The sequence below is a fragment of the Falco cherrug genome, chromosome 3 (genome assembly GCF_023634085.1).
Source record: "Falco cherrug isolate bFalChe1 chromosome 3, bFalChe1.pri, whole genome shotgun sequence".
Classification (NCBI taxonomy): Eukaryota; Metazoa; Chordata; class Aves; order Falconiformes; family Falconidae; genus Falco; species Falco cherrug.
Genome location: NC_073699.1, coordinates 90,624,532 through 90,649,370, shown reverse-complemented (window position 1 = coordinate 90,649,370; position 24,839 = coordinate 90,624,532). Strand labels below are relative to the sequence as shown.

Below are 24,839 nucleotides of genomic sequence, written 5' to 3'. Positions count from 1 at the left end.
AATAATTAATTTAACAATGATTAATTATTTTTCTCAGGCAGCGGGAGAAGGAGCTCAATAGGATAAACACTCAGGGTATTTCTCATTAATTTAGAAGTCACTTTTATGAGAACAATAAAGAAATCACTTGTCAGAAGATAATCCAAAGTTAGCTAAGCCTTGATTCTGTAGTGATGGATTTGCTGTCTCTGGTGGTTTATATTATGCTTTAGATTAGCAAAATTGTTCTTTAAAGTTTGGTCTTGGAGTTTGATTGCATAAGAATTAAACTTTCATTTAAAAATAAAAAGAAGGAGCTTTCTGCAGTCTAGAGGAGGACTTGAAAATGTCACCTGAGCCAATTGTGATTAGGATGAAGTTACTTTGTGTAAAGAGGGGTGAAGAGACCTAAGGAGTATTTACAAAGTGGATAACCCATTGGCCACTGCTGGTACTGATCCATGTAGGCTCACAGATGGGCAGCAGAACTGGCAGCTGAACATTTGTTGTTTGTGTCCAAAACTACACTCATACATAATGGGTGGGCTTGTGCATGGGCATGGGTCATGTCGTATTGAATTAGACCTTTATTTAACCTGGTGGGAAGACATTACAACCTTTGTTCAGTATGACTGACTGCAAATTATAGTATCCCCTCTTTCTGTTACTGTGTTTTGTTTGATGTCGCAATGCGAGTAGAACGTCTGGATACTAAGAGAGCAAATTTTGGTATTAGTTTTGTAGCCAAAAAGGTAGACTTTTCCCAACGGATAGCTAACATGGGATACTTATGTTGTAAAACCCTAGCTGAAAAAAGACATCTGTATTTCTTACTCTGAAGTAGCAAGATGAGCTCAGTATTTTATGCCGTACCTCTGGGGTAAACTTCTAACTTGCGTAGAAGTGAAAACTACAGGAGCTTTGTCTTCCCTAACATTTTATTGGGGGTGAAAAATGCCAGCTTTTAATTAGTAGTGAAGAGAATACCAGTCTCTGAGTACCACTTGAATACTCTGAGTATCCTTTTCAACTGTGCTGAGCATATCCGTCCCTGAGCAGTTCTGTGGCAAGTCATCACTCCTATGCCAATAACACCAGTGCTTTTCCTAAGGTCATACTGTGGTGTGGAAGAGGGAGAAACTCATACTTCTAAGGAAACCAGGAGAGTTAATGTCTGTATAGGAAAATTTTGAAGAAATTGCATTGCTGCTAGTGTGTGGAAGTAGGGAAGGGGAATAAGCAATGGGAGGGAATTCACAGAAGTGAGTTGCAATATTTGCTTAATGAGACTAGAAAAAGAATTACGAGGAAGCATTGCTTGACAGCGAATATCTTCCCTCCCATGTGAGGAGGCTTTAAAAATAAACAAAGCTAAGATGTGTCCATTGAACAGCCAAGCTATCATTACTTCCGCAGGGATTATGCAGTTGTTAGGAAAGGGATGGGAAGTGGGGCTTTGCAAGCATCTAGGGTCCCATTGACAGTGGGAGGTTTCTACCCAAATGCCTTGTTGCTCCCTGCTAATTATATACACTTGACTTTACACCTCAAAAATAACTTGACCTCTTTGATAAGAAGTTTCAGTCACTCTGTCTTTCCAAGCAGATCTTTATTCAAACACGCAAATAAAAACTCACATTCTCTCCCACAAAGAGGTAGAGTTGCACTCATCTGCTTCTCATGATTTTCATCACATGACTGTAAAAAAAATCATGAACATTGAAAAATATTTAGGCAGAGTTAAAAAAGGCTAACGAGTTAAACCAACAGATATTTTGAAAATGGATATTTATAGTTATATTATTTCTGATCTATGCAGATTGCATGCCATAGAATTCAGTACAATTATACTCTCTCATACCAGCAGTGAATATGACCCAAGAGCAAAAAGAAAAGAAACAAAACCATTTCTGGCGCGTTCGAAACAGGTTTATTTTGGTGATGACTTCTTGCTCAGCTGTGCACATCAAAACAAAGCGATTGTTATGCTCTCGGTGAGAATTTTATTTATATGCCATGACACTACCAGTACTGAATCATGGTGTTCTTCCAACTCTCCCCAAAACAACAGTCTGTCTAAAAGTATTTAAGAAAATACAGCTATTATTGTTTTCTTACATGTTTTCATACAGTGAATATGGGAAGTCCAAAAACACAGCCAGAGTCTTGCTGACACTTTTGTTTTCATACAAGTGAAATTTACTGTAATTTGTTTTGAAAGGAGGGTCACTCTCCCATCAGGGAAATTCAGAGGCGTCTAAGGAATATCAGTAAAAAAAATAAGATTTCCATTCTTGTGGTCAGTTGGTGGGTTGAAGGTGCTTTAGGCTTGCTTGGAAAGATATTCAAGGCCGTGGTCTGCTATCTGCTTCTCACAGTAAAACAGTTAGCAGCGTGCTGTGTTCCCTGCAGGGCTTCTGCTGAGTTTGGCCTCCACCAGAGCCGCCTTTAGATGCTTTCATCACTGCTTTCGTGTGACCTTATAGCTTTCCTGACTCATCAGAACTTGTTTCATGTCAGGAGACCACTTTCTTTGGCATCTCGCCTACATCCAAATAACTCCTCTCAAGGCCTTGTCGGAGTACTTTAGGGATATGACATTTTTGTTCATGACCTCTCTTTAGATACCTATGCACCTCTTCATTTAACCAACTAAAGGCTGTTCATACTCTTTATCTAGACGAGTGCCTATTTCTTACTAGGTGGGTCTTTGAAGACTTTTCATTCTGCTGGGCAGCTATTTCTGCCTAACATCCCCAACACCACAGAAGGAACTACAGCTGCAGTGGGGTATATGATAATTTTGTCATGAAGGAAAGGAGAGGGGAGGAAAGCTTGTTTCCTCCCTTCTCAGTGTAACTATTTACTAGGAAGCTATTCAGCAGCCTCTTAAGAGTAATAGGTGTTTGCTAAGCAGAAGCTTGCTTTTGTTTACAACAATGTGTAAATGGTCATAATACTAAGGTAGGGGTGGCTTGACTGAACCTTTTATGCCTGAAGTGAAACCAAGAAGTAAAAAAGGGATAGGGGGAAGTCTGCCCCAGTTCCCATCCTTTGTGGGAAGGACTGATCTTGGCTTCTCCAGTGAGTTACATCCCACCCTCCTTCGTAAGCCAGTGCAGTGCCTGTGGAGGGGCAAGTCCAAAGACCCAGTAACTGATCAAAAGACGTGGAGAGTGCTTTGCTTCTCTCCCACTTCATGCGGTATGAACCCATGTTTACAGCTACAGACCTGCTAAGCATCACTGCCCCAGTGGAGGGCGCTGTTGTCTATGTATTGTCCTTTCTCCTTCAGACAAGAGCCGGACGACGGGCCCATCACCATTGCTGCATCGCCTAATGTAGAGAGTAAGTATAAGCAGGCCTTCATGTCCTTATTACTAGTTTTGCTGATCCAACAAATACCGATTCCTGGGACTTCTTCACAGTCCAGCCCAGAACCTCACCCTGACTGTGACCCCATCTCCTTGAAGAATTGTGAATCTTCCACTGAATTGTGACCTGTCCTGCTGCCTGTGTCCATTTCCCCTGGGGTCCACAAGCCACACGGCTTCCTGTGTCCTTCTTCCATTACCTCAAAGGTACTGGTGCATTTTAACCATCCTCTAGCAACGTAGTTAAGTAGTAGTCTCCTTTTCTCTTCCTGGACTTCATCGCTTACAAAACAGAATTGCACTGCTGTGGATCACAAACACTGCTCTGATCTGGTCTCTTTCGTGGTGGTGCAGGTACTACACAGAAGAGCCTGATATTTTTTCACTGTAAAATTTTGTCATAGCCTCTTGTTTCCCATCAGTTGTAATGGCTGAGGGTGCAGCCTGGAGCACTGCTATTTTTTACTGTGCGGACTGACAGCCTGCAATGGTGTTCACCTGTTCTCAGCAGGGCGGGTGGTGTTTGCTGTGCTGACTGACAGCCTGCACTGATAACCCCTTCTCAGCAGGGCTGGATTGCAATAGGTAGCTGCCCACTAACATCTTGGATAAATTCTCCCGTGTGTGTCTGCCACTGACCGTGGCCATATGAGGGCAGAGCTTTGTAACTGATTAACAGGCCAGAGTAGGTTATTTTGGAGGAAACCTGAGCAGATGTGCAGTGGTGAGGGGGGGTGAAATAACACTATGGATTATGATCCAGTGGCTCAGTGTATAAATTGCTGGTCAAGGGTTGTGAGGTAAGTTTTGCTTTGTGGGAAATTGCTTGTAACAGCCCGGGTACTCTGGTTGCTTATACCAAGACAACGATGCCACGGCAACATCTGACTGGAATACTAGTAGGGAAAATATCAGCTCCAGCTAATGAGACACTAATCCTTGTTAAAATATGATCTATATCCCAAAGAGCAGAGATAGTGGCAACAACTTTTACGTCTGATTTTGTGAAGCCAAATAATATAGACAGCTGTTGTTCTGGGTTTGAAGTGCAGTATACAACAGATAAGGGTCACAACAGGTATAACCCCCAGGTTCCACCCTTAAACAGTAATAGTGATTGGGGAAGGGTAACAGATCACCCTCTAAGTGTGAAAGCTAGAAGTCACCTTTCCCATTTGTCCAGCCTTTGTGGATGAAAAGAGACTGACTTCACTGCAGCAAACTCAGCAGTTTAGTCTTGCTTTGCTCTAGGAAAACCAGTCTTTTTTCATTGAACGTTATAAATAGAGACACACTTTTCAATCTCTTGTGGAATCTCTCTGGCCCCCACTTGTCCACAGTGGCAAGCTACTTATCCTGGGGGCATTTAAAAAGCAACAGCACAAATCTAGGGGTTTATCTTTCTGTGCAAAGAGGAGAGCAACTTTTTCTAAGCTTACTGTTCTGGGCCACACTGAGTTACAGAGACTCGGCCCATGTTGTTGTACATCTTTCCTTTAGATGTTGATGTATTGTTGGCTTATCTGTACAGCCCTCTGCTCTCTCTGATAAGTTTTAAGTGAAGAGGGAAACTGCTGAGGTGTATATCTGAGTTCCTGAATCCATTCACAATGACATGAGAAGGAGTGATTTAGCAGGAAAACACAGAGCCTGACAGCAAGGTGTTTTGCTCAGCTGTTTCTGACAAGAAATAGAAATTACAGTAGAAAATCCCCTGGCACTTGTCAGCCCAGTCCCATGAGCCTGACCTTCCCAGTGGCATACTCCTACCTCCTGACCACTCCATTAGCTCTTCCGAACAGGATACAAGTGGAAGGGAGAGCAGAGGGCTGTATCGCTGTATCAAGATTTAACCCCTTGTTCATGGCTAAGTGCATGCTGGATCACAAGCCGTCATTACTGTGTCAGGCATGTTTTTTGGTTTACAACTCTGTGTCATAACACACTGCTCAAATTCTACCCCAGTCCCTGTGGCTTAAACTGTGTAGGGTCATAGGAGACTCCCTCTTGCCCTAGATCATCAAGTCCTACTTTTGGGGTGCAAATGCATCATACAGTCTCTTCCACAAACTAATCAATCTCCATTAAAAAGTAGTTAAGATCTTCCTGCTCTCTTTCTTCTGTCTTCCATTAGAAGCCTGGTCGCGAATCAGAATGCACTGCCGGGTCTGATTTGCAGGATAAGTTTATTTATTACCTGTCTTTAGCCTCTGGCTCTTTGGCTTGAGTAGTTCTTTTCCCTATCTCATGCTCACAATGTTTCACGTGTTCATAAAAAGCAGCACTGCCACCTGCCAACCTTTTTCCCTTTTTTCTTTTCTAGGCTAAACAAGGCAATCTTGGTGTCCCCTTGTAACATAGGGCTTCCACTTTTCTCTAATAATTTTGGTAGCTGATATCTGAACATCTTGTACATCATGGATGCTTGGCTTCTTAAGCTGGGCTGTACTTGTCTCAGAATTTTCCACCCTCAGATACTTTTCCTGATCCCATTAATTCAGTGGCATTCAGAAAGTGCTTAAGTACAGTTTAAGGCTGTACAGAAAGCTGGCTGCATGTTGAGCACCACAGGTTAATCCCTTTGAGGCCAAAAAGCCATTCTGTCTTTTCATGGTAAGGTCAATGAACATCATTTAGAGGTTGTAACCCCTGGAAAACAGCATCATTATTGATTGGTACTGAATTGCTAACTATGAAAATAAGTAATATAACAGACCAACACAAATAGCTTAATTTCTTCCAACTGAAAAGCTATTAAAAAGCTGTGAAAGATGTTTTAAACTGTGTCAAGCACAGAGACACTCTTCATAAAGAACTTCCATTATTTATATGGGTTATCAGGTGCAGTTTGTAGGCTGATATCTGCAAATGTGCATGTGGAAATGCTAATTTGAAAGCACTAGACCTTGTATGATAGTCAGTAAAATAACCTCTGGGCTCTCCACATGTGTATACCACCAGTCTGTACACATGGTGATGCTGCCCATTTGAAACTGGGACCACTGGCAGTGTCTCTTCAAGATTAGACTAAAATCTCAAAGGCAGGAACTTTCTTCTCTATTTGTGTGAAAAGCTTTGTGTGTCTTTTTGACACCTTGTAAATAATATAACAGGGCTCTGCTCATTTTCTTCCTCATATATGAGCAGTTTCTGTCAGAGCAATAGGTAAGAGAGATAAACTCAGTAATATATCAAGATTAAGGCTGGATGTTGGGGTTGAGTGGTGCAGACCTTTTATTCTATGCAGACTGTAGCTGAGAGCTGCAGGTGAAGCAGCCATTTAGACTCTGAAAATGCTTACTTGTTATATTTGCTCTTCCCACTCACTAGAAATCATTCAAAATGAGCTGGGAGATGGAATTAACAAGAAAAATACGACTATAACTATAGAATGAGCACAGCTACTTGAGAAAATACAGATGACTCATTCAGGATCGAAGAAAAGATACTGAATGATAATTGGAGCGTTATCTTTGCAGGTCAGTTGTTTTCTCATTACCAGACCAGCTGTCCAAGCAGTCTTCTCACAGTCACCTCTTGGCTGGGGACATAAATCTATCCATATAGCTCATACTGGTCTTAGTTTTTTTTCTTATTGACAAGAATGGGGTAGCCTACCAACCTTTATTGCTCTTGTCAGCCCAGGAATACTGACTGTGGCATTATAGATATCCTCAAGAAACAGAATTTCAGGGCCCCTGCGATATGTTTTCTGCTGTAGTGGTTTTCACCCCTGGGATAGTTACGATGTATGATGCTGATGTGTTGGGCTTAACGGTTACCTCATCATGTTGCTAGCTATTCTCTGCGTGGAATTTAAGATCCTCTCTCAACTGCACTGTCAGATCAAGTTTTCTCTTCTAACATCTTGGTGTTTAGTCTTTTTATCAGCCATGAGCCAGTGGTGGAAGAAAATGATTGCAGAGGTATGAGGGTGCTTCTCTGTCTCTTTGACCTGGTGATCCTCAACCAGTGCTGTTGGGGTGGCTTATTGTACTCCAACATGTTTAACTGTAGAACACCTGACTATAGGGGAAGGCTTGACCTTTGACTGGTTTTCTTTTGTGTGATTTACTTTGACTTTTAACCTGTTTTACTCTTCCTGGCATACTGTAACAGATGGAAAGCCAAGATGAAAAAAAATATTAAAAAAGACCAAGTCTGTCTGGCAGGGTAGAGTGTTTTCACAGTCACTGTCCCAGTTTCATGAAGCTTGTTGTCAGCTGGGTGAAATGCAAAGTCTCTCTTTTCAGAAGGAGCATACCTCCTGAGACAGTACTGTAGGGAGGGCAGTGGACACAGCCACTTTTTGCTGGAATGTCAGGAGAAGCCATGCTGGATCAGAAGAAAAGTCCATGTGGGTCAGTGTCACCAATTCTGGCAGTGGCCAGCTGCAGACTCTCAGGAAAAGAACTATAAGGAGCAGAGCAAGTGCAGAGGGATACCTCCTTGAGAAATCTTCCCTGCTACCAACTGTAGGAGATTCTCACATCAGAGCTTATATTGGCCTCTTTTATGTTTTATAAGTGATTGAGAGAGCCCGATTTTAAATGCAGCAAGAGCTGTCACAGGTTCTGCTACCAAATTACAGAGGAGGTTGAAACCAGAACCTCCTGCTTTCTCTGTGTCCTGTCACTTGCTTCTGCTCTGCAGCAGTTACATGCACCGTCTGTAGGGGTTCCCCCAGACTCAAGATCTGACTTCTGTCTAGCAGGCAAAAGTACTGAGCATGCCTGACATACAAGCTATGCTGACATTTCTGCAATACTAACCATAATTCAGATGCTTTCCTTAAGGGGTGGTGGCAAGAGGAATTGACTGAGGAGAACGAAAGCCCATGGCAAAGGTTAGTGGAAAGCTTTTTCTGCATCTTTGAGGTTCCCTTAGGTGGCTCTTCTCTTTATGAGTTCAGTTGTTATACCCCTTGTAGTGCTGGGTGCTGATGGTACTTGTGCAAGCGAGACAAAAGATGGAAGAAGTAACCACAGATTGCTTGGCCCTGTGTCAGCCATTTATCTTCACTGGTGTGGGGATTTCCCCGCTCAGTAAAAGGAGATTCTTCAAAAGGGTCATCTGGTCTGAGTGTATCCTCTGTGACTAAAGCAGTCCAGCTATTGACTGCTGAGGTTCTGCTGCCTTTCTGTCCCTCCCAGCTACTGATTTGTAAATACCACCGGCATCTGCATTAAGCCACACTCCTCACATGATGGATGTAAATCAGAATAGCACCTGCACTATGGCATTTAATCAGCAGAAGTAATTTAGGAGAGCAACTTAATTGTTGTTACATAAGTGAGTCAGATCATCACAGACTAGCTGACTGGTTGCTACACAGGGCTCTGACTTGGGATTTTTATGTCCAACTGTTTCTAAAATGAAATCAAAGAGGGTGAATCCTGGCTAGTGCTATGCTGCATTTCCTCTTTTTCTTCACTGTATTCAATATACCCCTTCCCACCCACTGCTTCTTCCCATCAGGGTCTGTCACATGGTAAATCTACTGAAGGTCTTGCATTAATCATGCCCTAGTGAATTATCCAGCAACATATTTCCTCTGTCAGTCAACCTCCACTTTGAAATGATAAAGCCTGCTTGCTTGTGACTACTGCATATCACTGGTTGCCTTCTTACTAGTTTTAGTAGCAGAATAAATGGATTTAGACCGCTTCATTTGTAAATCCACAGCATATATCCACCTCTCTCCAGTTCTTGAAAGCTGGAAGTCCAGATGAAGCATAGGTGATGTTTTCCAAGAGCCAATTTAGAAAAGCCTGCTTTTGGCTGTAGCTTTGTAGCACTGCCCTGCCCTCAGAATCAGTCAGGATCCAGATGAAGTTCACCCTTATGGTGTGATGCCAGTACTGTAAAATTGTCATTAAAGAATTCCAGATACATTTTTTTTCTTCTAAGAAACTGTCTTGAATTGATTGAATTAAATCAGATATAACACCCCAGCTGTGTTGCATGTGCAGAGATTTCAGTTGTTAGCTCAATTAGTTTGTCTCTATAAAGAACAAATAGAATGCCTAGCCTGTAAGTAAAGAAGGAATATGATAAGGTAAAAAGAGAAAGAAAAAAGTTAGGTAATAGATCATTTTCATGAAAACAGTGTTTTGTATGTGGATTAAGGAGATAATCTCAAATATTCTGATGCATGGTGCCAGAATAAAAAAAAAACTAATCACACTTCTGTCTGCATGACTGTGTCTATTAATGTTGCAGATTATCCAAGAGATTGCAATTCTTTTATTACATTCCTTTTGTGTATTTCAAAGCACTTTTGCATGGAATAATTTTACTCTTTCCCTGATGTACTGTCAAATTATTCTCTTGTTGCTTATGTGGATTTTTCCCATAACAATGAAGGAGGAAAAATAATTTTAAAGGCAAGTGTAATTATAAAAACAGTAAGAGTTTGCAGTGGAATCTGGGATAGGGGCAGCGTTATTATCATCTTCTTGATAGACTGAAGACACTAAGTCCCTTTACTGTCCCTTTTATAAATTCCTCTTCTTTCCGCTCCCTCTCCTTTACCTGTGTTTTCCTCTATATGAGACTGATCCATACTCTGTGGTAGTACATGTTCCCCTGTTTCCTTCAAAGGAAAATGCCCTGCAAGTGCTAGTCACAGGCCTGCTTCTGAACACCATTAACGTGAAGGAGTTGAGGAATACCTAGGTCCTCTTTTGGGGAACCATGCTGAAGTACTAGATATTATAAAGCATTTTGAAGGCAATGAAGATACCTTTCTGATACCTGAAGGCCTTTTAGATACCTAGTGCTTTATATTTATAAGGGGCAAAACTCAAAAATTCCTAGGAGTCAGCCAACAGTGCAGCTGGTGGGAAAAAAAAATAGAAGCTTTATTTGTTGGCTTAGGCTCAGTCATTTAATGGTAGACTACAAATTGCTAATAGCTTTTGCTCCTGTTGATGTCAGGAGCTGGAGAGGGGTACTGTGTGGGAGTCCACAGTACCTGGTAGCACTGACTTTCACTACATAAACACAGATGTAAGAAATGAGCAGTGATGCTGGATGAGGGCTCACTTTCTATCAGTCCTGCGCCTATTTCTTAATGCTTGAAATGGAAAGTGTAGTAATGCCGACACAAGACTGTTCTTGTTTTCCCAGTGATGTTAGAGTTAGAAGAGAACATTTATTCCCCCTGCTACCACCGTCTCAATAGCAGGCTACTGTTTTCTCTTAACTAGTTCATTCCCTTCAAAGTTTTAACACAGCAGATCAGGCCAGTTTTCTGACGCTCTGTTTTCTTGTGGGTGTGCCAAAATTTGAAACAAGTAAATAAGCCTTTTCTTTCTAAAAGGACAGCTTCTGTTACTGCTGTTAATCTCCTGTTACTCTGCAATTGCTTTGTGAAGAGCATTTCACTAGGTAGCAGTAGCCCACTTTTCCATGCTACCAGCCTTCTTACCCATGCTCGACACACATCCAGTACGTTTATGAGCTGTTGTAGTTAATATTTTTTTCCCCCTCAAGTTCTGGTCCTTGTCTTAGGTTGTGCTTTTTGTTAACTCTGAGGGTAGTAGCTTTGTGTGTTGTAGAGCTTCTCATTTTCTTGAATTTTGCCTGTTTTCACAAAGTGTCAGGGCCCTGAGGGCGCCTTGCTCTGCCTGACTCTGGTTCCTGTCACAGGGCCTGACCCTGCTCCCCCACCTGCAGGTCCATGTCCCAGCCCAGCCTTGGCCCATCCCCAGGGAGGTGCACAGGGCTCATAACCCCCCTGCCCGCGCATCCCGGCTCCTGGAGGTGCTGGTGGGATGGGCTGTGGCTGCTAGGCCCTGCCATGACCCACCCAGGGAGCCCCCAACCCTCCTGGTGCCTGGCCCCAGGGAGCCACCAGCCTCCGCAGAGCCCTGACATCGAGCTTTGTGTGGCCTTTGTTTTTCAGTTTTGTTTTGAGTAGTATCTTGTTATTTCTATCATGTTCACAGTGTGAAGCCATTGTTCACATTTCCGAAGCTCAGCTGTGCTCTGGGTTGAGTTCCTGTGTTTTTACAACTCCTCCAGAAATCTGCTTCCTTGTGCTCGGTCCAGAGGCATAAGCACGACCTGAAAAGTGCTCCTGTTCTTTGCATTAAAATGTGCACAAAGCTTTCGATTTCCCTGCCTCTTGCATGAAAGCGTCTCTGCCAAGTTTTTATCTGGTGTGCAGGCCTCTTCCAGCTCCTATAATTACATTTCATAACCCCCTGTACCTGAAATAACTAAAAGCTCTTTAAAATGTCAAATGATCAGAGTCAAAGCCTGTCAGGAATGGAGCTTGTCAGAGACAAAGCTATCTTCTGATTGCCCTCCGCTTTGCTGGCACCCATTTCTTGCTGATACATAACGAAGCTCTGTTTAAATCCTTGGCAGCAGCCTCCTATCTCTCTATTTCACATGAATTTCAGCTCTGGCTGGGGCTTGAATCACTCCATTCTCTTAAAGTGTTTTCTGAGTTTGCTTTACCCACAGGACCATGCATTATTTGGGAATCGCTCACAGCCAAGGACGCCAACAACAGCCTGGGCCATCCAGGGTATGAACCCATCATCTCAGCCTTGCATGTGGCCAGACACCTCCATCCTTTGGCTGCCTCTTCTCAGGATGCGCAGAGCACATACAGCTCCTCACAAGCCTATTGGTTCTGCTGAATGAGGACAGGTGGCTGTCAGGAAAGCCAGAGGATCTGCTAAGGGCAGGCTAACCGTTAAGTCTGTTATTTACCCTTGTAGGAGGTTACTTCTGTGCCATTCCCATAAATCATTTCTCTTTCTGTTGTTTGAAAGTGAACAGTCCTTTTACAGTTCTTAGTCCCGGGGCCTCAGTTCTGTAAGCAATGTCAATTTTATACACGTGCAGTTTCTTTGCTTGTTTTACATGTGAGTTACCCAGGTAAGAGGAGCATCTGAATGAAGAGCTCCTTCCTACAAGTTTCTCTGTGTCTCTGGGGGAGTAATATCTGGGTCACTCTGAGCATGAAGCCCTTCCTTATGCCTCTGATAAAATGAACGGGCAGATTGAGCTCTACAAGATCAAACGAGAGATAACAACCGCTATCAATCATTTTCCTTTTCCTAGAAATAGCAATTCATCTAACCCATCTAGGGCTTTCGAAAGACAGAAAGGCTGTGAGAAACAGATCCGGCTTCTGCCCAAATCTCAAGACAAAAATGAACGTTGATAAATGTTTCAAAAGTCGGTGTCTCACTCAGAATTGCTCTGCTGGCTGTTCCTCTGTATTGTGGTACTTTTTATGCATCTTTGCAATATTCTAACTGGGAGTTTTTGCTTTAAGACATTTACTGCCCTTTGCAGCCAAGGCTTTCAGGGACCCGTGTCCTGCTAGTTTAAGCCAGCACTGCCCTCTTCTGGAGATGACATTAGGCCTTTTCAGTAGGAGTGATGGTCTTTCTTAATTACCAGCTTCATCCAGGACCTGGCACTAAGTCAGCAGAATACTTATTCAACTTGTATATGTTAGTGGAAAGCATGTGTAAAGTAGTTCTGCTTAGGTGTTTCAGGACATCAGCACATCAAACTGAAACCAATAATACTCTGACAGCTGCAGTGGAAACACTTGAGTATAAAATCAGGTGTGTTTATACCATACTGGTCTCTGAATCTTAAGTTTTGGGAGCAGGTCCTTATTTGACCCCTGCCAGAGGGTCAAAAATTTCGCTAGGCTGTGATAATTTGTCCATACTGAGCATCTGCTCCTCAGCTGCCTTACAACCACACCACTGCTAATCTAGTGTCTAAATATTTCATCAGCCTTGCTTCTTTCTGACAAGGTCCCTTTCAGAACAGGGAATAGGCACTTGTAGTTGCTGGAGAGGAGGGCCATGAATCTCAGCTGCCTTGTCAGGAGGAAGCCCAGGTGGCCACAATGTCTGTGTCTGCTTTGTGTGGGCTGGATGCGTGCTGTCAGATGCTGTGGTGTCCTGGCCTCTCGGCTATGGCTGTGAGGGGCTGGGTGTGCCTGGGGTGTGCACATGGACCTGACAGCTGGTAAAAAGTGCCACAAGTTGCACAGCTGAAGGCACAGGTGGTACTTTGTGTAGGTGGTTCTTGTGAAGGTCTTGAATTTTAAGTTACCTATAAAATTGCACAGCCTTTTTGAGAGCAGTTTATCTTATGGGTTGCGATGTGCTTAGGTGGTGGGAAAGGCTGAGAAGCAGAGCTAGATTAACTTTATAACTGTCACCAAGCCCAGATTTCACTTTAAATATTTTATATGGTGCATTTTCAGCCTGGAAAATTTTTTACCTTCCTGACAGTATTGAGTTTCCTGAAAAATATGATGTGGGGTAAATAAAAGGAAACCCCAAACCAAAACTCATTCAAGTACAATGAAAAGTACAGTGCTCTATCACTCTCTAGTGATTTCAGCCAGGAATTAGTGCTTTTCAAGAATCAGTGACAAATGATTTACAATATACTTGCATCGTCTAATGCATGTTATAATGACAGCCACACTAAGTGACTTATACCAAGTCATTCAGTGCCTCATCTATAATTGAGGATACCTGATGTCTAATTGCAGCAGTCAACCCGGCTGTTTTGGTATGATTGTCTACTGGGATTGCTAAACAAATAATAACTAAACTTTTTGTTGATGTTCAGTAGAGTTTGAAATAGATGGATTCTATCCTTTATTTCGGTGAACTTCCTAAATTTAGACTTTCCAAGAAGAAAAAAAAAAAGAGTGAGCTAATTGGTCTTTTAAAAATTATTATGCCATTGGCGTGTGGAAACATTGCATACAAGACCTTATTTTGTAAGTTTTGCTTCCTGATTGGTAACACTTGGGAATTCTGAGGAATTATGCAAATGGTTGAAAGTGGATATTCATCCAAATCAGGGCTCCAAGTTCTGAATTTTTCAGTGACTTTCAGTAATTATCACTAACTCTTTGTCCAGCAAAACCTTGACACTGGTATACTCTGATCTTTCCCTTTCAAGTTGGCCATATTTTTAAGACAGAAGAGTCTTTCACAACATGTTTTGGAAATCTTCAGCACAAGGTGATTGCCTTTCTGATTTTCCTACAGACAACAACTGTTTATTTGTCTTTTCATTGTCTGTTGTGTGAAAAGATATGTACAAGGCTTCTCACATTCGGCAACAGAAATCTCTACTGCCAGTGTAAATTAGGAGTAACTCAGTCAAAAGCTATGAAGCTCAACTGGTGTGAAACGGCTCTGAAGAATTGATTCAAGGGCAATTGGAGTTAATGGGAATGTTCCCATTGACTTCCATGTGCTTTGAAGTATGTCATTTGTAATGCAAAATAAGTAACGGACTTGTGGGCTGATGGCAATGGTGAGGAGAAATGTTCAGATATTAATTTTAGCATGGGGAGAGCAGTTATCCTTAAGTCTTCGTGTAGTGTCAAAACGGAAAAGGCAGTTTCTCTTCTGGGTTGTTCTTCCCTGTCACAGCTCTTTGAGTCAATAATTTGCATTCACTTCTGCTCCAGTCCTGACTGTCTGATGCCTTCAGAACACCACTGAATCAGTAAATCCTCACCCTTATTAGTAGTGTTGATCAGTTCAAATTCTGTTTTAATGGCTTTGCTGGCAACACTTTAATTGAAACTACTGAAAAACTCATGTAAATAGTACCCAAGTATGTTTTAGTTAGGATTAGTCATACTGGTTATAATCAGGTATGTATTTCTTACAGTAGGGTCAACAATATTTTCAGTAGAATTTTCAGTATTTAGGGGTTTGAAAAAGCTATGAACATACACAAGGAGTCAAGGACAATCCTTCTGACCGCACGGATTCTCAGAGATTCTTGTTGCTGAGGTACCTGCAAGCGCAATAGATTTTGAAAGAAAGAAAATAATATCATTAGGGATCAGAGATCTCTTTCTTTCTTTTTTGGTTTGTGGTTTGCTTTTTTTTTTTTTTTTAGTTTTCCTTAACAATAGGTAGTCTCGAAAAAATCTACAAACAGCCTCAGCACCAAAATGGCTGCTCAACTCTGAGCTAAGGGGGACTTTCTGAAAAAAAGAGCAAGGTGATGCTTCGAGGGCTGTGCACTGCGCACTACAGCTCTGCTCTGCCTGGGCAGATTTTGTTGTGATTTGTCATGATGTAAGTGCATTTTCCTTTTCATCTGGCGGAATAGCGTTAATTTCTCCTGCAGTACCATGTGAGAAGATGAAAAGTTTTTTTGCTCCTGTGCAGTATACTATAATACAGGCAAAAGCTGTGCAGGCTTTTAAAATTATGTTTGGCCTTCATTATGTCACAAATTCATAGTGTTTCATAGAGACTTTATAATATTTCTGTGGTTATTACAAGCAATCAATTACTATGGAAATTATAGATTGCGCTTGAATGTTTGGAGTGAGAAATTATAGATAATTTCTGGCATGTTGGTCCAGTTTCTATGGTAATCTGAATAAGTGTGAATTAATTGCCTGTTGTTGCCATGGTTCTTTATGGTAATTCCAGACTCTCAGTGTTTGAAACATACCAGGTTACATTTTACGCATGTCTTTAGTACTTGTTAACATACCTCTTAGGATGTTCCAAAGGTTACCGTCATCTCATTTCCCCTGGTTTTTACTATCTAAGGATGTTAACATGAAGAGTTGGAAGATAATCTTCTTTAAGAAAATCTCTCTAGCCATATTGGCTTTTACTTTGCAGTCCAAGAAATCTGTTAAGGCCAATTTCCCATTACTGCTTTAGGCTCTGGCTGGGGCTCATAATCTTTCTTGTGCCGTAGTGATTGGCATGACATTATTTTTACTTACCTTTCTCTGCTGCTACTGTTAACAGATTGGAACTGCTGGCAGCTTCAAAAATGTCTTGGGCAAAGTAATGACCAAGTCAGCAAAAAAGCAACATTTAGATCCATCTAAACAGGGATTTGAGAAACAAAACAAAACAAAACAAAAAAAAAAAAAGAGAGAGAGAGAAGAAGAAAATGCTAAAATAATGGGAACAGTGAAAAATAAAAGTGTTCACACCAAAAGAAAATCATTCTCCCACTACTGTTAACCTCATGTCTGGTGGATGATGACAATGAATCGCTGCACCCTGAACGGGGTGGTACAGCAGTGAAAAACTGCAATGGCCTTTCTTAGGGGGCAGTTGCTGTGTTCAAGATAAGAATCCATGGAGAGTGTAAGGTATCATCAAGGGTTGGAACCTATACTCCTTTATGTGTTTGGCAGTGTGGTGATAAGGTATGTGCTACTGTGTAAATTAGAAGATGTGGACTGTTATCCAACATGTTATTAACTACGAGCCCTGTGAGCTTCAGAACAGACTCATGCTCTGCTTTATTTGTTATTAAGATGAAATTATGTCAAAAACTTGGCTATCTAAGCATCTGTCTTTCACACCATGATAGGTAGATGATTACTGGTCTGTCATATTAGTCATCATTAGTTACATACAACCCCTAAATTAATTAATGCTATTCAGATTACAAAGTCAAGTGTTCAGGAAATGCCAGTTGAGTTTATAAATGACAGAATTAAGGTATTTGCCTGTGGAGGCTTAACTCAATCCCTTTGTGCATGGTCTTTGTGATCCAGCTTTTGATTACATGAGCACATACTGTTTTTCCCACATTCAGTGCCAGGATGGCCAATGCTGTCTTTATGAGCCAGCTAATTGATATTTTGCACTCATACTTTCTTAGTGGGTGGTGCCAGGATTATTTATGATATTCCAGTCAGACAGTGTAGATGTGTTAAAAATTCCTTATTATCTACAAAGAGAGTGAGGACACTGATCAGACCATTTTTGGAAAAATTACATTTAAAGGGAGAAAGAGGAAATTTGGGAAAGTTGACAAATTCCCTGTAGTGATTCTTCCACATCCCCATTGTTTTGAAAAATGCAGAGCAAGGGGAAATTTTAAAATTAAAAAACAAAAACCAAAACCTTTTCATCATTCTGGAATTCAGTATTCTGGAAATAGTGAAACATTTGTTCAACATTTCAACACAAGCCTATGAATCTTTTTTGTTTGAGAGCAGCATAGCTTTAGACACTGTCTTAAAAACAAACAAGAACCTCCAGAAAAACATTGAAATGGTTAAATAACACAAAAAATTGCACCAGAAAGTTTTCTTAGATTAAACAAAATGGTAAGTAAAATGTGTTGATGCTTGTGATTGTCTCGAAAATATCTGTTTTGACTGGATCTGAAACAGGTTTTTTTGTTGTATTTCTTGTTTTAGTGGTGTGGTAAAAAATCAATTGTTTTTGCAGTAAAATGCAAGAATAACTGAGAGCAGCAGTAGCTTCTCCATTAATCGAAGTTGAAAGTGATCTTATCACAGGCGTAAGTAGATATTGATGGGAAATAGCTCATCTCAGGGTAGGAGAGCATTACAACATTGCTAACAAAGGTGTAAAAAGATCCAAAGATGAAATTAGATAAGTTTTATCTTGAAGTAAAAGGCAATTGCTTAGCTGTGAGCTTTAGAAAAAGGCTGCCATGAGAAGCAGTAGATTCACTATTTTTAATAATTTTTCAAAGTGAAATTATGGTTGGTTATTTTTGCTAGCTTTTTTGGTTGTTTTGTTTTGACGGGTATTTTTTGTTGCTTTTTTAAACAAGAATTAATTTCTGAGGAAAAAGTTATAATTATCAAGCTACTCAACATATTTGGGAAAAACACTGGAATGGCTCAATGCAGAGGTTCTGGTTGATGTAGCAGTTTGCAGATCTCCCATATTTATCCTTTTCTTCTTGGGTGAGAACAAAGTGTTGTCTGCATTATCTTCAACATAATCCTCATATCTGCAGCTCTCCTGCAGCTCTCTTTCTTTGAGACTGATTTGAACCATAGTTTACGTTTCAGGATAGCAGCTGTTCCCTTGCACTGGTCAGGAAGGATTTCTGTTTTCTCAGTGTACAGCCAACCAACTCTGTCCTAGTTTTTTCCGCTCCTCCTAAAGCATTTGGAAGGTTGAATGGGTTGACACAAAGCATGCTTTTCCTAAGCCATCTGGCTGGTGTGACTTGCTTACCTACTTGGGGTCACATTGATCCCTGGGTTTTGAGCAAGACATAATTTCTCTGTGTCAGATGGGCTGAGAACTTGGGAGTTTTAATCTTTCCCCCACATACTTAAACTGACAGGGTCATCTTGTAGAAATCTCAAGCACAAGGAGCACTTTGGCTTTACTTGTGCTTTCACAGTAACATTGTGGACTGAAGAACATCCTTCTAGCTACAATATTTAGCGTTGGTTCAGGTGCTGCTGCTTCAATACAGGAGGGAATGTAGTGGTCATCTCTTGCCTTGAGAACCGTGAAACTCTGCTCTGAATAGCAGTACAGTAAGATGGGGAAAATACCCTTTGTCAGAGGGTTTCAGAGATGTTTGCTAATTGCAGGGCTCAACATACTTGCTCTTGGGTGGAAGCATGAATGCTTGAGTGAACACAAACTTTTTAATCTCTTCTCTTTCTGTCTTCTTGCTCCTTGTCTTCAAATCTGCCTCAAAGGGGGGCAATGAACACTTGATACAACATGGCAAATGAAGCAGCTGAACCCTGCAAGTGACTTGTGAACTGAAGTTGAGGAGCAGTCTCCAGGCATTCTGTGAGAAAACTTCGGGTCTGGAGAAGGACTTCCTGGATCCTCAGATCATAAAGACATGGAGGCCACTGCAGCCTGATTTGTTTTCTTTTGTGTCCAGTGTTACAAGGGCTCTCTTGTGTCACTCTACTTCCTTGGCTTTTTCTGATACTTCATTCAAAAAGATAAGAAGAATTTCAAATTATTGTCATCTGAGGAATTTGCCCAAACAGTAAAGAGACATGCTTTCAGCCAGCATCATACACTTCTGTTGTGTTTCTACACGCTTTCTTAGTTTTGGGTGTTTTAATGCAGAGAGATGCATTAAACACTCTGTGGTAAAACAATGTTCTTATTTCTTCGTTGTTTCTTGACTCCTAGATGTCTGCTCTGAACTTTTCTCCATCAACCATCTTGGAAGATTACAGATATGAATAGATATTTTGAGATTGTAATGTCCCATCACATGACATGTCCATTTATTATGACAGCTTACAACATGTCATGTCATTATGTATCATTTCTACTGATGTAATAGAATGTAGGCCACCAAGTACCAACCACATCTGCCAGATGGGGTGAGACTGCAGAAAGTCATTGCAACACCCACCTCTCCTCTGCAACAGAGTTGTCCTGGCTCTGGCTAATTCTTTTGATGACCTTTGAAGATAGCTGACATGCATAGTCTTTGTGGGAAAAATAAAGTGGTTATTTACCATCACTATAATAAGAAAACCAACAACAAATCTTGAACCTAATTTCTCATTTAAATTTGTCTTCAGCTACTGGTCAGTATTCTGCCTTTTCTCTTTTAAGGGATTGCCAGTGTTTTCTGTTTAGGATGTCTCTTCTGCACCATTGCAATTACTTCTGTATTTGTGTTAAAGGCATTGCACTCATTGCCTTTGTCCCTGCTCTCAGATTTTTTTTTTTTAGTATGTTTTATTTTTCTCACCCATTTTTCAACATCTTTCAGGAAAACTGGCCAAAAGAACTGCATATATTCCTCTGGGATTAATATGAAGTGCCGGAAATACAGAGGCAATGTCACCTGCTTTTCCTCCTAATGACTCTGCTCTTTATGGATCAAGGCATCTCATCAAGTGCTTTTATTACAGCATGAGAATCTGCATGGAATTGTTTGTTAGCTGTGGCCATGAGATTTCCTGTTCCCCACCCACAGCCCAGTGCTTCAACTGTGTAAGGCATGCATTGTTCTGACAAGGGGGCATGACACTGTACTTTCATTTATTGTGCCACTTGCCAAAATTTATATGCAGTGACTATTTAATATTTATTTCTGAATAACAGAAAAAAGTAGTTGTAAAAAGAGATTGTTAAGAGGACACTCAGACCACGAATACTGTAAAGGTGATCTCTGCAGGGTGAGAAAGGTCTTCTCTCCCTTGAGTCTGCAACTCCAACGGTGTGCATGCTTGGGAGCTCTCCAGTCTGGGGGAATATCAACTACCTATAAAACATTGCAAATCTATTTCAAATTTGCATTGTAAACAATAACCGTATTACTATATTCCATTACTCTGTCTTTGAAAAAAGAGACAATACATCTGGCTTTGATGGTTTGTATTTTATATTTACTCTTCAAGATTTAGGGGAAATGGAGTCAAATTAATATAGAGTGACTTGAAAATATTCTTTACAGTGACACAGTGCCAAAGCCATGCGAACTCCAGGCCTTTGATTCATAATCTCAGGCTCCATTGCCTTATCTTCCTTGTCTCTATTTTTTACTTCAGGCATAATTCAGCTAGAAATTTCTGCATGTCCTTTCATCATCTCTCATCAAAGAGAGGATTTTCTATGATCTGCTGCCTGTGAATATTATTATGGTCTGGCTGAGCCTCCCTAGTGGATGGTGACCAGATTGTGTTATTTGGACCTAGTGTTTAAATTCTGTAGTAGAGCTGTTGTCTTCAAGCTGAATTCAGTCCTCTTTTCATGATGTGGAGCCTCTGAAATGCTCTTTCAGGGGCACATCTTTTTTTTCTAGTCCCTTTCCTGAATCTCAAAGACAGTGTTGATACATCCTGGAGTATATACATCCTGGCTTAAAGTTTAGCCCCTTTGGGACCTTCATGGCAGTTGAAGTAAGGAACACAGGATTTGCAAAGGAACTTCCTGAGCACAGATACATGACTTTAAATAGTGCAGGGGAACTGCAGGTCCCTGGAAATCAATACCTATCTGGATGCAGCACTCTTTTCATCCTCCTGAAACAATATCTCCTGACATTCTATGGATTAAGTCATTGCCCTTCAGTTCTTCGTTTGTGAGCTCACTTTCTTTAATGTTTACTTAACAGTTAGTGCTACTTTTCCTCTTTCTTAGCATTTGCTGAATATTTTTTATGCCTCGAATCACTGTGGGATTACTATGGTAAAAAGTCATTAGAAGTCAATGATTTTCTTACAACAGCTGGCTGGCTGCTAGAATAATACTGTTCCAGTTAGATGACCCCAGGAGGACCCCATTCAGCTTTCTGGAAGGGTCTGTTCTTGTTTTTAAGCTGAGAGTCTAAGTGATACTGAAGGCTGAAATGAGAAAATTACCGTATTTACTTGAATGAAAACTATATTCCAAGAATGTACATACCCATGGACTATTAGCAAGTGGTGCACCTTGCACAGTTATAAATAGCTGATTTTTAAAGAAATCCTGGTTATTTTTTATGTACTTTATTCAATGCATTTAAGTATAAACAGTGTCTGATGTGTATTTTGCAGTCTATCAGAGGTGTTTTTCCTAGACAGATGCTATAGCTCAATCAGGTATTATGTATTCAACTGAGAAATGACATCATCCTCCTTTTCCACAGCCTTGCAATTGCAGTGGCTCAGTGGACTATTCTGACTCTTGTGATCCTGCTGTGTCATTTAGAAAATGTGTGTCTGTGGTGTCTTAGCTCAGACTTATCAGAGAGTTATATTTTTGACTGTATAAAAACAAAAAAAAAATCTGGAAAAACAGTCCATTCTTATTAAAAGACAAATGAGTGAAATAAATCTGCACTCCCAACAAACTAAATAAAATTGCAGTGTAAAATCACCAGAACTTCCCCAGGCTGGTGAAGAGCTTGTGAGCTGTGGGCTGCAGTCACTTTACAACAGAGCTTGCACTGATGCTAACAGGAATCGCATGTCTGGCAGGAGGGCGGTGGTGATCCTGAAAACCAGCTTCTTGGAGAGACACCATTCTGGCAGTGCCTTTGGGTTCCTGTGCAATGTTGCACCATGGTTTGGGAAGATGGCAAAGAGCATCAAAAAGGTTGTATAGAGGTGGAAGATGAGAAACAAGGAAAAAGGTCACAATGAAGGTAAAAATGAGAGAATGCGTTAATAACTTTTGTCAAGAGAGAAAGGAAACGTTCTGTGGTGTTTGACTCACCATGTGTGTAGCCTTGAAAAATACTGGGAGTGTTTTGGAATCAGAAATGAGGGTGCCTACGGGTGAAAATTCCATGCTTCTCTTCCGAGGGTAAATAAAAGCTGAAAGAGTTTTTTGGATTAAGTGAACAGATTTAAAAGTGCGTGGAGGCAGGACCTGGTTGAAGACCTAATGACCCTCTGCAGTGCCAGCCCTGATGGGTGCTATTACTGCATCCAGGTGTAGCTCTGCATTGCCTATTCACAGGATTCCCTCTGTAACTTTGGGTATTCATGGTGTAGGTTCATGGCTCAAAAGTGGAAGGGGCTGGGGCCATAAGGATGAGTAAGAGAGAAGAGAGCCCATTAGTGTCCGCCATCCATTGAGGGGATCTATTCAGAAGCTAACCCAGCTAATTCAGGGGTCTCCAGAGGTGAACATTTACAGCAAGCGATCGCCTGTGGTATTGTGGAAGTATGAGTATAACAGATCACTGAGGGAGAGGGTAGGGTAACAGAAAAATCAGGGTTTTTTTTTCCTACTGGGATAATGCGAAAGAAAAGATGAGCAGCTTCACTTCCAGCATGGCCCTTTACATGTGCCTTATGTGGGAGGTGTTGCAGAAAAGAAATGCTTAACAGTTCAGCATTGTTTTATTCTATCGTCCAATATTTTATGAGGTGATGTATATACTACATAAAGCACTACATGCAAAAATAATGTGTTGAATACAATTATAGGTATTGTGGCACAGCAGATATATAAGAAATGTTATGTCATGTAAACACTGATAGAAGGAGATATAGAATGGGAGAAATTATTATAGCAAAGTTAGGTATTGGTTCCCAGGAAGGAAAGCACAATTGCTAACTGTTGTTCCTCACATAAAAATTGATTTTCCTGTCTTTCTGCTTTGGATGTTCTTACGTGGCATTATAGATTTTAAAGTATCATCCAAGGAGTGAAAGAAGAATTGGGATGTGAGCACTTCATGTTTAATCCAAAATTCTTGATATTGAGGCAGTGGCTCAGTTTTGATTTTCTGAGATTTGTGCTTTATCCTTACTGCTGTCCCCCCCTCCCCCCCCCCCGAATGTGATTACCTCAAAAACATGTATTAGATGTATCTGGTGTTCAGATAAGGGTGGTGGTTACAGTAGCATAAACACTAATGACAAACTTGATTACTGGAGACCTTGCTGATGCTGAGAAATGCTTGGATGGACCATAATTTTATGTGAGTAAATAGTTTTTCCTAACATTAGTTTTGCATTTAATCTCTGGAATCTGTGGGTCAGAATCATTGCTGATTTTCTACTGGTATGAGAAGTAACAGTCTGGTCTCTGGTATTCATACTTCTCTGGGAGGAAGTTGGCTGAGCTCTAGAGAACCCAGTGGGGAAGCACTAGCCCCAGTGAACTGTCTGAAGGAAGTGGTACAGAGTGGACCGCTCTGAAAAGGTGCTGGGTCTGCTGGGACTGTGTCCATTCCCAGTGCCTATGCTGTAATTCTATGTAATTTCATTTCAGGCTTTTTATCATTCTTTGATGCCAAGTTATTAGGGAATTTCCCCTTCCCAATGCCCTTTCAAGCTGATAAATGAAATGAAAATGCTTGTTTTGGGGCACTACGGTCCAGCAAAGACGAGCCTGAGACATCAGCAATAGCTTCTCCCATCCTTCTCTGGATGGCGTTCATGGATAGTTGGAAGGGAGCTGTTCCACTTCATCTAATCTTTTTCACAGAGGTTTTACCTCTTAGGCAGCTGTGAAGAGGCAGCTTTGTATATTTATGTACCTGTTCCCAGGCTCTCAAAGGTGATTTGCCATTTTCCATCCTCTCCTGTAGCATTGTACTATTGCAGAACTAATGAGGACAGCACAGCTATCCCAGGAATATAAAGCCACTTTGAAGCAGGCAATAACTTTTTTTATAACTTTCTTGTCCTCCAACAGAATTTTAACCCCTGCAAATCTTGTTCAATATTTTGGCTATTCACTCCAGCCACTCTTTAATCTCAAAGAGCTCTGGCTGTGGCTTTCTTGCAGGAGGAAAATAAATAATTGTTTTATTGTTATCTATTTTTATTTTTCCAACACCTTAAATTCTGCATTGAATTCACTGGACACTCATTTTCTGTGAACGCAAGCACATCTCTGGGATAAAAGCATCCATAATCTCTGAGAGATGAGGGAAGGTAAATGGCATGAAATTGTTTTAAAAAGATAATATGAAAGTTGCAAAGCCAAGTACCCAGAAACAAATGCTGGAATTCATGCCTAGCTGAAGCTTCAATTTGGTTCCTTTCCATGTAATATGCCTTTTGTGTACTATTTGGTCATGGTTTTTCCACAGGCCTCCTGTCTCACTCAGCACATGGGACGCTTGGTGCTCATTCACCAAGTATCTTTTAAAATATTTTTTCCACTCTTCCATGAATATGGGTTCTATACTCTCATAATTTTGTCTTGGGTTTTTCTAAGGTGCCTGTGCTGGAATAACCTTCTTGCTTTCAAATACTAAAGAGGTCACAGCATCTTT

At 41.0% G+C, this 24,839-nt stretch overlaps 1 long non-coding RNA gene across 1 annotated transcript in view; it reads left to right on the top strand.

Annotated features, from left to right (window-relative positions):
- Window positions 1-3,962: 3,962 nt before the first annotated feature.
- The window catches only part of LOC114014697 (uncharacterized), a 73,745-nt gene continuing 52,868 nt past the window's right edge, over window positions 3,963-24,839 (top strand). The window contains exon 1 of the long non-coding RNA XR_008731491.1: window positions 3,963-4,153. This is a non-coding gene — a long non-coding RNA (uncharacterized LOC114014697). The remainder of the gene's footprint in view (window positions 4,154-24,839) is intronic.